This window comes from Halichoerus grypus, chromosome 12, assembly GCF_964656455.1.
Source record: "Halichoerus grypus chromosome 12, mHalGry1.hap1.1, whole genome shotgun sequence".
Classification (NCBI taxonomy): domain Eukaryota; kingdom Metazoa; phylum Chordata; class Mammalia; order Carnivora; family Phocidae; genus Halichoerus; species Halichoerus grypus.
In genome coordinates this window covers 25,304,132-25,318,559 of record NC_135723.1, presented here as the reverse complement: position 1 = coordinate 25,318,559, position 14,428 = coordinate 25,304,132, and the positions used below count along the sequence as shown (strand labels likewise).

The window sequence follows — 14,428 nt, the reverse complement described above, 5'->3', positions numbered from 1 at the left end:
AGGGAAAGAAGGAAGGAAGGAAGGAGGGAAGGAAGGAAGAGGGAGAGATAGAAGGAGGGAAAGAAGGAAGGAAGGAAGGAGGGAAGGAAGGAAGAGGGAGAGATAGAAGGAGGGAAAGAAGGAAGGAAGGAAGGAAGGAAAGAAGGAAGGCAGGCCGGCTGCTGACCACAGGTATAAAGGGCATTGCTATCCCACTTCACATAGATAAAAGCAAGGTAAGAAAAAACTGTGTGTTTGTTTGTTTTGTTTTTTCACTTTTTGATGGTTTGATAAACTGAAGGGCACAAACCCGGGGGCCCCTATGATAATCTTTCAGTAAACCACTTTTTTTTCTTTAACATAAGCAGTGGTTGATACGCATAAAACAGGAAAAGAATTAACTGTCATTTGCTCCTGACGGTGATCTACCCTGAACCTAACCAGCAGCAGCTAGGCCCTAAGAGAAACTCCCGAAACCCAAACTCACTCAAGACTGACTTGTAACTGGGCGCCTGGGTGGCTCAGTTGGTTAAGCGACTGCCTTCAGCTCAGGTCATGATCCTGGAGTCCCTGGATCGAGTCCCGCATCGGGCTCCTGGCTCAGCGGGGGGTCTGCTTCTCCCTCTGACCCTCCCCCGTCTCATGTGCTTTCTCTCTCTCATTCTCTCTCTCTCAAATAAATAAAATCTTTAAAAAAAAAAAAAAAGACTGACTTGTGACTGAAAACTAAACATTTAAACTGATACAGCCATCATTTTAAAGATAAAATTAAGCAATATTCCTCTTACGATGTAGTTCCTCATAGCCAGTGAGAGGTTCAAATTTCTCCGAAAGATTTGGTTTTCTGTATTGCCTCAAGTAGGTGCTAATCTCGTTTGTAATACCTGTAACTTTTTAAAAAAAGATTATTTGAGAGAGAGAGAGAGAGCACGCACATGCACACAAGTGGGGGGTGGGGCAGAAGGAGAGGGAGACTCTCAAGCCGACTCCAAGCTGAGCTCAGAGCCTGATGGGAGGCTTGATCCCGAGACCCTGAGATCATGACCTGAGCTGAAACCAAGAGTTAGACACTTAACCGACTGAGCCACCCAGGCGCCCCTGTAATACTGTTAAGTGCTCAACTTTATTTACCACATAAATCAGTCTACTATATCCTGTTACAAAGCATCCCTTGTCCCTCTCTTTTAAATTAAAAGGCTCATTAATAGTGGTTTGACTGGCCGCGTCGGTGTCTGGTAGAGGAGTGGGAGGTGGTGGCTGCGGCCTTTGGGCTGGGATGAACCGCGCTCTCAGTGGAGGCCGGGGAGCCGAGCCAGAGCCATGGCCAGTACAGTGGTAGCGGTTGGACTGACCATTGCTGCTGCAGGATTTGCAGGCCGTTATGTTTTGCAAGCCATGAAACATACGGAGCCGCAAGTAAAACAAGTTTTTCAGAGTCTACCAAAATCTGCCTTCAGTGGTGGCTATTATAGAGGTGGGTTTGAACCCAAAATGACAAAACGAGAAGCAGCATTAATACTAGGCGTAAGCCCTACTGCCAATAAAGGAAAAATAAGAGATGCTCATCGACGAATTATGCTTTTAAACCACCCAGACAAGGGAGGATCTCCTTATATAGCAGCCAAAATCAATGAAGCTAAAGATTTACTAGAAGGTCAAGCTAAAAAATGAAGTAAATGTGTGATGAATTTTAAGTTCTTGTTAGTTTATGTATACAAGTGCTAGCTTTTTATAATAAAATGCCTCAAAGCTACAAATTTTAAGAATGATTTGGCACAAACTAAACCAAAGCTTTGGTAGAAGTTTCTTCTTTGAATGTGAGGATTTTAAATGAGATTACAGAATATTTGGAGATTTAACATTCAGTAATTATAGATACCACTTGAATAGAAATTAGACCGTCTCTGGCTTTGAAGGAGCCCCCAATCTAATGGGATAGTGAAAAATTGGTAATTAAAATACAATGTGATATTAGGATGAAATTTGCATAGGTTGTTATAGGAGGGATTCATCCTATTGGGAGAAAAGGCTGCTCAAAGTTGAGAAAACCAACCCCACTGCTTGGAACCTTAAATTTTAAAAGTGAGTTTAGCCACAACTTTGATCTAAGAAATATATCTAATTATATAACTGGCAGAATTTAGATTTCATACATTAAAAATTGTTAACAGCATTAAAAAAAAAAAAATAGTGGTTTGAGCACTGTTTCAATTGATAGCTTTGATAGTTATCTTCCTAAATTTTACTTGTATAAAGTCATAGGTCAGATGTTGCAGTTTAATTTGTGACTGAATATCTTTATATAGGCTTATTAATTTAATAGTCAACATATATTTAATGAACATCTATTATGTGTAAGAAGTTACGTCTGTAAAGTGTTTTGTCTCAGTACCAGTAGGAAAATAGAAAATTCACATTGTTCTAATATTAATCCCAAGTATCATAATAAATAAATATATTTCAAAATAAATAATCTTCAAGTCGATTTTTATTACTGATGGCTCAAGTTTCTACAAGTATCCTCCTTGAGTTTTCTCTGAGTTTCTAGTATTAGAGCCCTTTTTCTATTCTTTGTTTTCCTTTACAGATATTCCATGATAGTGACTTTAATCATAACATTTTAACATAATATAGAATCTGAAAACTTAAGAGACTTTTGAACATTTCAAAAAAGTAGTGATATATTTTTTATACTCTTTTAATGCAGATTTCATTATGATTTTTAAAGTGATAAAAGCTCGTGGTAAAACAAAAACAAAAGTAATTAATACCCAGAAAGGTAAAAGGCTTCACCCACATAGCTCCTTTGTTTCTAAGGAGAGTTCACAGTCTGCTCTTAACTGTTCTATATGTACCCTTCAAGAAAATTTCTATGGATTTCCGAGCACATATATGTGGGTATTATAGGGGAGGTTAATGTTCTCCCCAACACTCTTAGGGTCTGAAAAGTAAACTGGCAAAAATTAATAGGTTAAAAACATACAGATTTATTTAACATAAGTTTTACATGACATGAGAGCCTTCATAAGGAAATGAAGACCCAAAGAAACGGTTCGACCTGAGGATATTTCTTTAAGATTTTATTTATTTGAGAGAGAGAGAGATAACACACTGGTGGGGGGAGGGGCAGAGGGAGAAGGAGAAGCAGACTCCCCGCTGAGCGGGGAGCCGGATCAGGGGCTCGATCCCAGGACCCTGAGATCATGACCCGAGCCAAAGGCAGACGCTTAACCGACTGAGCCACTCAGGCAATCCTCAAGCCGAGAATCCTCCGCTGGGCTTGAGGAAGTGTGAGCAATAATGGAGGTACCTGGTAGATTAAGGAGTGATGTAATTGTAGCAAACTGGGGAAAACAGCAAGGCCCATTTTTCAGGGTTCTTCCCAGCATCCTTTGTTGTCAGAGATACAGCTACACTTTTCCTCTGGGTGTAGGGAGGGCACCTCTCCCACGAGGTCTTCATGGCCTGTTTCAGGGAAGAAGTGTGATGGAGAGGAGGTCAGAGTGATCTTTCCGCTTCTGCGGTTTTCTCAAAGTCCTTCAACTTCAGGTACTCAATATGCCGAGGTGTCATATGTCGGGGCAGCTTGTCCTAGAGTATATCTGTCACAGTCATCTCTCCTTACCAGCATGGAGACAACTATTTTATTAAGACTTCTACAAATATTATTTTGGCTTAACCAGGCCCCTACAAACGACCCTCGAGATTGGTGCCATTGTTTTGCAAATACCAACAATACTGAACCACATGACCTCCTATCTTTAAAATACTCGTGCAAATTCCTGGCAGGGGATTTTCTGGGCCAAATTTTATGTGCATTTTAAAATTTGATAGATATTGCCAAATGAGTATCTAAGAACGTTGAAACAATTTACATTTCTACCATGACTGTACGAAAGGGTCTGTTTACCCAGACTCTCATCAAGCCTGAGTATAATCAAACTAAGTTTTGCCACTGCCATGAATTAAAAAAAAAAAGAATTCTGTGCTCTTTTGACATTATTTTCCATTCTATATGCCTGTATTTCTTCAGCAAATGCCAAATAACTAAAATCAATGGTCAGATGCCTGATAAGTAAATTAAAATGGCCCTGATGCTTTCCTTTACTGCTAATCTTTAAGAAAGAGGGCAAATGCCAGAGGGAGGAAAAAGACCTAGTTGCATTTGACAACACCCAGGTCAGAAGATATTCGCCACATAGAATGTGGACACAAGCTCTAAAAAGTAAGCTCGTCTTTTGTTCCACAAATGTACTGTAATATGCACTAGTCTAAATAAACTCTGTCTTGCAGAGCATTGAAGTTTTCAGCAGCAGTAATTATCTCTGTGTATTTCATTTTCTACTTTGGGAAAAGCTTATGATGCATGCAGAGTGCACATCTGAGTTCCCCAGATGTGGTCTAAATTACTCATATGCTAAGCCCTTTTATCTGGCTACTGCTGGGTCAATCGCCTGACATAGAGAAGAACAAAATGACATGAGTTTTCAAAGAATTTGAAATTGAATTGAGCTTATAGTCTGGCTTTGCCTTTGAAGACACTATTTAATGCAGTGAAGTTCTACTCAAAGTCTGAGATATTGTTTATTACTTTTTATTCTATATCCTAACCAATGAAAATAAAGTAAAAAAAGAAAAAATACTCTCATAGGCATTAGACCTAACAGATCAAAGTAATTTACTCAGTCTCTAAAAAATATTTGTGCCTACATCACAAGAGAATAGCAACCATAAAAGAAACTTAAAAGCTCTTCATCAAAATACAGTTATTGCAATGGGTGGGTATTGAATCAGGATTCAAATTCAAATTTTGTTCAAATTTTTCAACACAGTTGATGTGTAAATAGCTCTATTTTGGCTACATAGTGATTACATTAATTTACGAAATAACTACAAACTTGGTCATTTTTACACTCTAAATTTTTTATAGATGTATTATTCCAATTTTGAAAATGTAAAATTATTGGGATAGTTTGGTGAAATTCAAGAAGTTCCCACATTCTGGTGAAAGTGAAAGCAGAAACAGAAATATCTGTACAATTTAAAATAAAAATAAAAATATGTTTTCAAAAACATATGTACAATTTAACAAAACTCATCGTTAATTTGGTCAAATTATTGGTTAATTAAGGCAGAATGTGGTTTGTTTCAAAGATTCTTTTAATAAATATAACTGAGCAGTTTATCCGAGATGAAATAAATTCAAATTATGTAGATCTACAGTGACCTTTCTATAATCAACTGAGTCATAAAGTTAATTGATGCTTCATTTTATAGAATGAAACTTTGACATTTGTCTGGTTATCAGCTCCTCCTTCCTCAGTTTGAATCTGTGGTTTCATGTTTGGGCTCGCACTACTTTCCTATATATCTCTCTGATCTTTGTCTCTCTCACAAATTGTATCCTGCATACTAATGAAAGATTAATATTTTTTAAAAAGACCTTATTTTTTAGAGCAGTTTTAAGTTCACAAGAAAAATTAGGAAGAAGGTACAGAGATTTCTCATATGCTCCCCGCACCATACAGGCATGTTCTCCTCCACTATCAACATCACTCACAAGATTTGTGATGTTTTGTTACCAAGGCTGGACCTGCACTGACACATCATTATCCCCCAAAGCCCGTTAGGGTTCACTTTTGTTGCTGTACCTTCTATGGATTCAAGCAAACGTATAATGACATATATCCATCGTTACAATATCCTAGAGAGTATTTACATTGCCCTAAAACCTCCATGCTCTGCCTATTCATCCCTCCCCTCCTTCTCTACCCCTGTCAACCATGATCTTTTTATTGCTTCCATAGTTTTGCCTTTCACAGAATGTCATAAAGTTGCAGTCGTTCAGGACATAGCATTTTTATTTTTATTTTTTTTAAGATTTTATTTATTTATTTGACAGAGAGAGACAGTGAGAGAGGGAACACAAGCAGGGGGAGTGGGAGAGGGAGAAGCAGGCTTCCCGCTGATCAGGGAGCCCGATGTGGGGCTCGATCCCAGGACCCTGAGATCATGACCTGAGCTGAAGACAGACGCTTAATGACTGAGCCACTCAGGCGTCCCAAGACATAGTATTTTTAGATTGGCTACTTTCACGTAGTAATTTGTATTTAAGGTTCCTACATGTCTTTTCATGGCTTCATAGCTCATTTCTTTTTAGCATTGGATAATATTCCATTGTCTGAATATTCCATTGTCTGAATAATATTCTACGATTTATCCGTTCACCTATAGGAGGACATTTTGTTGCTTCCAAGTTTTGGCAATTATGAATAAAACTGCTCTAACATCTATGTGCAGGTTTTTGTATGGTTGTAAGTTTCAATGCCTTTGGGTAATGCTAAGGAGCATGGTTGCTGCATCTTCTAATAAGAGTATGTTTAGTTTTGTAGGAGACCATCCAACTGTTTTCCAAAATGGTTATACCATTTTGCATTCCCACCAGCAATGAATGAGAGTTCCTGTGGCTCCCCATCCTCATCAGCCACCAAAGCCTCTGGGCCAGTGGCTAGAAAAAGGAAGGAAGGAAGGAAGGAAGGGGGGTGGGGAGGGAGGGAGGAAATGTCACGAAGGGATACATGAGAAGTTAAGCTGGAAGTGTTTTAGATTAAAAAGGAGAAGAAGGAGAAGGCAGGGGAGGAGAAAAGAAGAGGAGGAGTAGAGGGATAAGAAGAAACAGGAAGACAAGAAAGGCAGAAAGAGGAAGAAAAAGGGAAGGAGAAGGGTAGGAGGGGGACACATCTCTAAATTAGGCTTGGTACAAATCAACCTGAGGACAAAGTCTAAACATGAGAGCCTCTGATCCAGGTCTTTGATTGATTGTCTAGGTGTGTTAATTCATAAGAATACATTTTTGTGGGATTAAGAAGCATACATTTTTAAAAAGCTTTATTAAGGTATAACTGACATCACAACTTGGACAGTGGGGAGTATACAATTTAATGAGTTGTGACCTGTAAAATTATCCATGAAATCATCAACAAAATCAAGTTAATGAGGGGCGCCTGGGTGGCTCAGTTGGTTAAGCGACTGCCTTCGGCTCAGGTCATGATCCTGGAGTCCCAGGATCGAGTCCCGCATCGGGCTCCCTGCTCGGCGGGGAGTCTGCTTCTCCCTCTGACCCTCCCCCCTCTCATGCTCTCTCTCTATCTCATTCTCTCTCTCAAATGAATAAATAAAATCTTAAAAAAAAAAAAAATTAAAAAAAAAAATCAAGTTAATGAATATATTGTCACCCTCAAAGTCCTAGTACCCCTTTGTAATTCATCACCCCTGCCCTCAAGCAACCAATGATTTGCTTTATATAGATTCATTTGCATTTTCCGGAATTTTATATAAACAAAATCATACAGTGCACACAATTGAGGCTTTCATTTGAAATCATCACTCTTAGATTAATCCAAACTCTTGTATGTATCAATAATTTATTCCTTTTTATTGCTGAATACATTGTATGATTTGCTTTATGCACTCACCTGTTGATGGATATTTGGGTTGTTTCCAGTTTGGGATTATAAAAAATAAAGCTGCTATGAACATTCTTGTACAAGTGTATTTATAGACATAAGCTTTTCTTTCTCTTGGGTTAAATACCTAGGACCTATATGACTGGATCATATAGTAGGTGTGTGTTTAATATTTTTAAGAAACTGACAAACTGTTTTGCAAAGTGGCCATACTATTTTATATCCCCACCAGCACTGTATGTAGGTTCCATTTCCTCCACATACTGTCCAACACTTGATCAAACTTTAAAATTTAAAACATGCTAATAGATGATAGTGATATCTCGTGGTTTTAATACGCATTTCCTCAGTGGTTAAGGATAGAGAGCATACTTTCATGTGCTTATTTACTTTCTTTGGTGAAGTATCTTTTCAAACCTTTTGACTATTTTTATTATTTGTCTTCTTATGATTGAGTTTTGAGAGCTCTCTATACATTCGAATACAAGTTGTTTATCAAATATATAATTCTTAGTAGTATACATTTAAACAAATATTTGCGTGCCTCAAGTAGAAAAAAAAGAATATTTAGGGTATTTTATATTTATTTAAAATAATACAAAACACACAAAAAGAACAACTATAAAATCAAAACTGTTGATTAGAAATCATATATAAATATAAATGGTTACATTCATACATATGCCTGTGTGTATAAACAAATCAGAAGAAAAGTCATTGACCCAGTAAGCTATGTCTACCATCGGAATAACGTATGAAAGCAAGAAGTGAGAAGTTATAGCAGTAAAAGCTGCCACATGCCCTTGCTTTGATCTGGCCTTCTTCTCCTCCTATTCCTACAACCGATCATGGATAGTTGCCTGCAGTTCACATCATTAGCTATTAATGACTTGGTTAAAATTTCCTGTTGCTCAATCCACATGTCATTCTAAAGATCCATTTTTAGCTGCTATTAAAGACCATGCAGGAAAAAGGTTGACTATTTATGGACCAACCTTGAATGTATTTTCTGGCAGCATCAGCTGTGGTTCCACGGTTTCAGTGTTTAATCTCACTAGCTAGTCTAGACGATAACTCACCACGCCATTGATAAGCGCGTGGGTAAAGGCGAATCTAATCATTTAATGGGAAAACAGGAAGAAAGAACTGAGATAGTAGTGTTTCCTCCTTAAGCGACAAAACAATATTTAAAAGATATAAATAACGTAGTTGCTACCTAGCAATTTATTAATTCAGATCGTTTTATAATCATTTCTTTCTTACAATAAAAATAATAAAGCCAAAATCTCTTACTAGAAAAGAAATTCAAATTGGCACCATGCTGGACACCACCTAATGAGGTCTGTAAAATTACATGTCTGTATAAGAGAATTTAAAATTCCATAAATTTATCTGAGTAAAATGTGGACAAAGAGATGTAATCAGTCCAGGGTTCCTGTTATTAAGATTGGGAGATTTCATATGCGAATTCCATGATTTTATGGCTCTGGTTTGTGTTCCATTTTGCATCTTTTTTTTTTTTTTTAAGATTTTATTTAGTCATTTGAGAGAGAAAGAGAGAGAGAGCATGAGCAGGGGAGAGAGGCAGAGGCAGAGGGAGAAGCAGGCTCCCCACTGAGCAGGGAGCCTGACATGGGGCTAGATCCCAGGACCCCGGGATCATGACCTGAGCTGAAGGCAGACGCTTAACTGTCAGAGCCACCCAGGCGCCCCTCCATTTTGCATCTTTACGCAAAATAATGGGCATTGATCAAATATACAAATAAAAGGGGCATAGAGAATTTTACGGCGCTGTTCACTCCTTCAGTCACTACTGTTGTTTGGCGTCTATAGTTCTGTCTGTCATCTTACCAGTCACGCTTGTTTTGTAGTTCTCTTTTTTCAAGTTTTGACTTTGTAAACCAAAGAAAAATTAATCTGATTTCTTGTATCTCTATTTCCTTTTTATTAAAATCTTGATATCAAAACCTTTTACGGAGTCACTCAAATATTACCTGACCCCGTAAATAAGTAAACCAAATGCACACTTCTAAAAAAAAATCCATTAAAAAAACAGAAATTGCACTATTGGGGTGTTCTCAGCAAGAGTAATACATCTTGACTACAATAGCACGTTCAATAGCTTCCTTAATAAGTTTGCCGTTCAGAGAAGGACGGTATTTTATTTCAGAAAAACACATTTCACCTGTCCTTTGTTTTTGTTGTTTGAATTAAAAAATTGAGTCTCCACTTTGACAGCAGAAGTATCAAATATAAAAGCTGGAAGCAAACTTTAGAGTTGGTTAATCGAGCTGTTGAATCATGAAAGCTAAAATATGGAGTTCAAATAAGAAATTAAGACCTATAGAAGCTAAAGAATATTGTTCAACATCTCAAAATCATATTCCTTTACCCGGAAAAACTAAAGTGAATATGAATCAATTTTGAAAGGCTGTATGTTAGACTTTAGGCCCAAGCTCTGACCCTCTGTTTTATAAGTGAGAGCTTTATATAATAAATAGTTTTGATTAATGAATAATTAAGCCTTCCTGTAATGTGATCCAAAAACAGCTGATCTCATGGCAAAAGTTAATTTTACAGGAATCAATGTGTTCTTGAAAGAGGTCAGTGTCCTGCCCCTTTTCAATAAAGTACCCTTTGTTATGCAGCAATTATTTCTTTGAAGTTAAAAACTGTGATGCATAACTATTTGTGGTATGGATAGCTACACGTTTATAGTGTCACCCTAAGATAAAAGTTTTACAACTGTGTTTTGCTAAGGGAAGAAGAGCAAGTTGGCTGTTTATAGTAACACTCTGTAAATAGTCCATAAATATTTGTTGAAAGAATGACTCATTAAGAAACAAATTCAAGTGACAAGATGAAAATCTAAATTTGCCTTTAAGTTATTTGTGCCAGGATCAAACAAGCACATAAACTAGCGATAAGTTTGAACATACTTTGAAGGTCTAGTCTTGAGTAATATAGAGTGACTTGGAAGAGTGAATAAATATGATCAAAAATGACCTAATAAAACAGAAGAGTGTAGGAATAATTCCATGCCATCTAGGACGCTAGGTTCCTAGTTGGGGGAATTAGCCCCTTGAGTGATCAAGCCTTGGCATACAATGCCTACCTCATCTCTTCTTTATAACCCTCATCTCTTGCTGTGTCTGCTCCAGGAAAATGTATTCATATGCTATTTTTTTATTTCCACTTTTATTGGTCTCATGACTAAAAATAGATAACTTACTATATTACAAGTTGTCCAAAATTCACCCTTAATTTAAGCTTGGCTATAAGTAAGAACTATTTATTTCTACTTATTGGGTAAGAAAAACACATTCATTTCTGACAGGGCTACTCACTTGGTCCCCAAACCATTCTTTCATTTCTTGAGAAGGTATTTTTCCTGTGCTTAGTGAACATGAACTTGGAGCTTCCTGGGCTCTGCCCATGGAATTACACTGTACCCTACTCGTCAGAGTCAGATTTCCAAAACTAATTATACTCAGCTCCCTCCTATTATTGAATGCTTCATCTCATGTGGGCCCTCATAATTTCTATAAAAGCATACAATTATTTTTCCCCCAAATTTACTTTCCAGCCTCATGAGTTTCCTTACTTGGCCTGAGTGTCGTGTACATTTGTCATTGTTATTATTAGACCGAAAGAAATGTAAATGTTTATGTACTCTGTCTAAAAAATGTTTGTACAGGGGCGCCTGGGTGGCTCAGTCAGTTAAGTGTCTGCCTTCAGCTCAGGTCATGATCCTGGGGTCCTGAGATTGAGCCCTGCATTGGGCTCCCTGCTCAGTGGGGAGCCTGCTTCTCCTTCTCCCTCTGTCCCTGCTTGTGCTCTCTCTCTCACACACTCTCTCTCTCAAATAAATAAATAAAATCTTTAAAAAAATTTAAAAAATTAAAAATGTTTGTACACTATTTTGAACCTAACCAGAGAGAGTTTACTCCAAAAGCTCACAAGATTCAAGGGAGGGCTTTCCTTTCTTTCTTTCTTTTTTTTTAAACTGGATTGTGCCCCTCTGAATTTCAAACTCTGTAACCTAGCATGGCAGTTCTCCAACTGTACTCTAAGGACATTTGATCTTTTGAGATATCTGCAAGATCAAAATCATGCATAGGTAAAAGACCCATTCAGTGTTCTAGATAAACCAACGGATTTTATGTGAAAAAGAAATGTTTATTGAAATCTTTTTAGATTCTACATTGCATCTAACCTTTAAGAAACTACACTTGTTGGGGCGCCTGGGTGGCTCAGTCGTTAAGTGTCTGCCTTCGGCTCAGGTCATGATCCCAGGGTCCTGGGTTCGAGCCCCACATCGGGCTCCCTGCTCAGCAGGAAGCCTGCTTCTCCCTCTCCCACTCCCCCTGCTTGTGTTCCCTCTCTCGCTATGTCTCTCTCTGTGAAATAAATAAAATCTTTAAAAAAAAAAAAAAGAAAGAAACTACACTTGTTAGCTTTTATGTAAAAACAGATTTATTCACAGATATAATTCATATACAATACAATTCAAACATTTAAGTGTACAGTTCAATGGCTTTTAGTACATTCCCAGATATGTGAAACCACCTCCCCAATTTTAGAATATTTTCATGAGCACAAAAAGGCATCTCATACCCTATGACGATCATCTCCCTATTGTCCCATCTACCCCAGCCCTAAGCAATCACTAATGTACTTTCTGTGTCAAAGGATTTGCTTGTTGTAGACATTTCATAGAAATGGAACCAGACAAGACTTGACCTTTTGTAATCTGACTTTTTTTCACTTAGTACAATGTTTTCAAGATTCATCCATGTTGTGGCATGCGTCAGTACTTCATTCCCTTTTATGGCCAAATAATATTCCATTATATAAATAGACCACATTTTTTTATCCCTTCGTACATTGATGGACATGTGGATTATTTCTACCTTTCAGATATCATGAATAATGTTGCGATAAACATTCATACACAAGTTTTTGTATAGACATGTGTTTTCATTTCTCGTGGGTATGTCACCAGGAGTGGATTGCTGATTCATGTGGTAACTCGATGTATAAGTACTTGGGGAAACACAGACTGTTTTTTAAAGTGGCTGCATCATTTTAGATTGCCACAAGCAGTATATGAGGTTTCCAATTTCTCCACATTGTCATCAGAAGTTGTTGTTATGTATCTTTTTAATTATAGCTATCCTATTGGATGTGAAGGAATAGCTCACTGTGATTTTGATTTTAATTTCCCTGATGACTAATGATGCCAATAATCTTTTTATGTATTTATGATCATTTCCTCTAACTTCTTTGGAGACCTGTCTATTCAAATCATTTGCCCATTTTCTATTTATTCATTTATTTATTTATTTAATTTATATGCATATATATATGCATGGTATATATACATGGTATATATAGATATAGATAAATACTGAGGCATTCCATGTATAAGTCTCTCTTGCTGTTCTACTGTTCTCTCTATCTTTGGCTGTTCAAAAGCTCTTCAGTCGGCCCTCAGTCCCTCAGTTCTTCTTCAGGAAGGATTTTTCTATTAATAGGTATAATTTGGAGTGCTCCATGGAGGAGGTGAGTCCAGGGTCTTCCTATATTGCCATCTTGGACCAGAACCACCTACTTTGCCCATTTTTAAATCGTTAGTTTCTCTTTTATTATTTAGTTGTAGGAGTTATTTATAGATTCTAGATTCAATTCCCTTATTAGATACATAATTTGCAAAGATTTCTCCCCCTGTGTGGCTTATCTTTTTACTTTCTTGGTAGTGTCCTTCAAAGAACAAAAGTTTTCAATCTTCAAAGTCTAATATTTTGTTTTTCTTGTGTTGCTTATGCTTTTGATGTCATATATATGAATCCATGGCAAACCCAAAGTTATGAAATTTTACCCTTAATTTTTTTAGACTTTTTAGGTTAGATCTTATATTTATGTCTTTGATCCATATCGAGTTATTTTTTTTGTATATAGTATGACATAAGAGTCCAATTTCATTCTTTTGTATGTGGCTATCCACTTGTCCCAGCACTATTTGTTGAAAAGGCTATCCTTTCTCTCACTGAATGACCTTGACACTCTTGTTGAAAATCAGTTGACCATAGACACACGGGCTTCTGTCTGGACTCTCAAATCGATTTCATTGACTTACATGCCTACCTTATACCAGGACCACACTATCTTTATTACTGTTACTTTGTAGTAAGGTTTGAACTCAAGAAGTGTGAGTCTTCCAACTTTATTTCTCAAGATTATTTTGGCTACTTCGAGTTCCTTGCAATTTGATGCAAATCTTAGAAACAGCTTGTCAATTTTTACAAAGAAGCCAGCTGTGATTCTGATAGGAATTGAGTTGAATCTGTAGATTAATTTGGGGAATATTGCCATCTTAACAATATTAAGTCTTCCCATCCACTCCTTAAGTTTTGCTGAAGTTCCAAAAACAAATATCCATAATTATCTGAAAAGGCTACTAAGAGACTCTTTCTGTTTCCAAATATTTATCTTGCAAGGTTAGATTTTCTTCATTATTTCAGTCAAAATAAGATGCTAAATGCAGAAACATGTATGAGAATCCAGCCGTCTTCTATAAAGCCAGATATTAAAGAGATTTGCAAAAATGTAAAATTATCTCGTAAGGTTTTTGTTTGGGGAAATATAATTATTTTTCATAAAAATGTTATTGTAAAAGTAACTGGGTTCTTCTTACTTTCCAATTAATTAATAAATATTTTTAAAATTTCCTAGCTTAAATTCGAACATGGTGTAAGTATCAAAGGATACATAACCCGTATAACCAAAATCTCTTTGGAATCTTCAATAAAGGGATCCTAAGACCAAAATGTGAACAGTTGGTTTAATACATTATGTCTTTTATTGTTGGGTCTGGTCCATTTTTTTGTGCATATCCTTTAACATTGAGTGTCCTACAACACAATCTTCACATCAATCATAAAAAAAACCTTGCATTTCTTGCAATGTATCAAGCTCTTCCA

The 14,428-nt window shown here is 36.9% G+C and overlaps 1 pseudogene; it reads left to right on the top strand.

The window, feature by feature from the left end:
- Positions 1-1,203: 1,203 nt before the first annotated feature.
- On the top strand, positions 1,204-1,736 carry LOC118544390 (mitochondrial import inner membrane translocase subunit TIM14 pseudogene; annotated as a pseudogene).
- Positions 1,737-14,428: the final 12,692 nt, after the last annotated feature.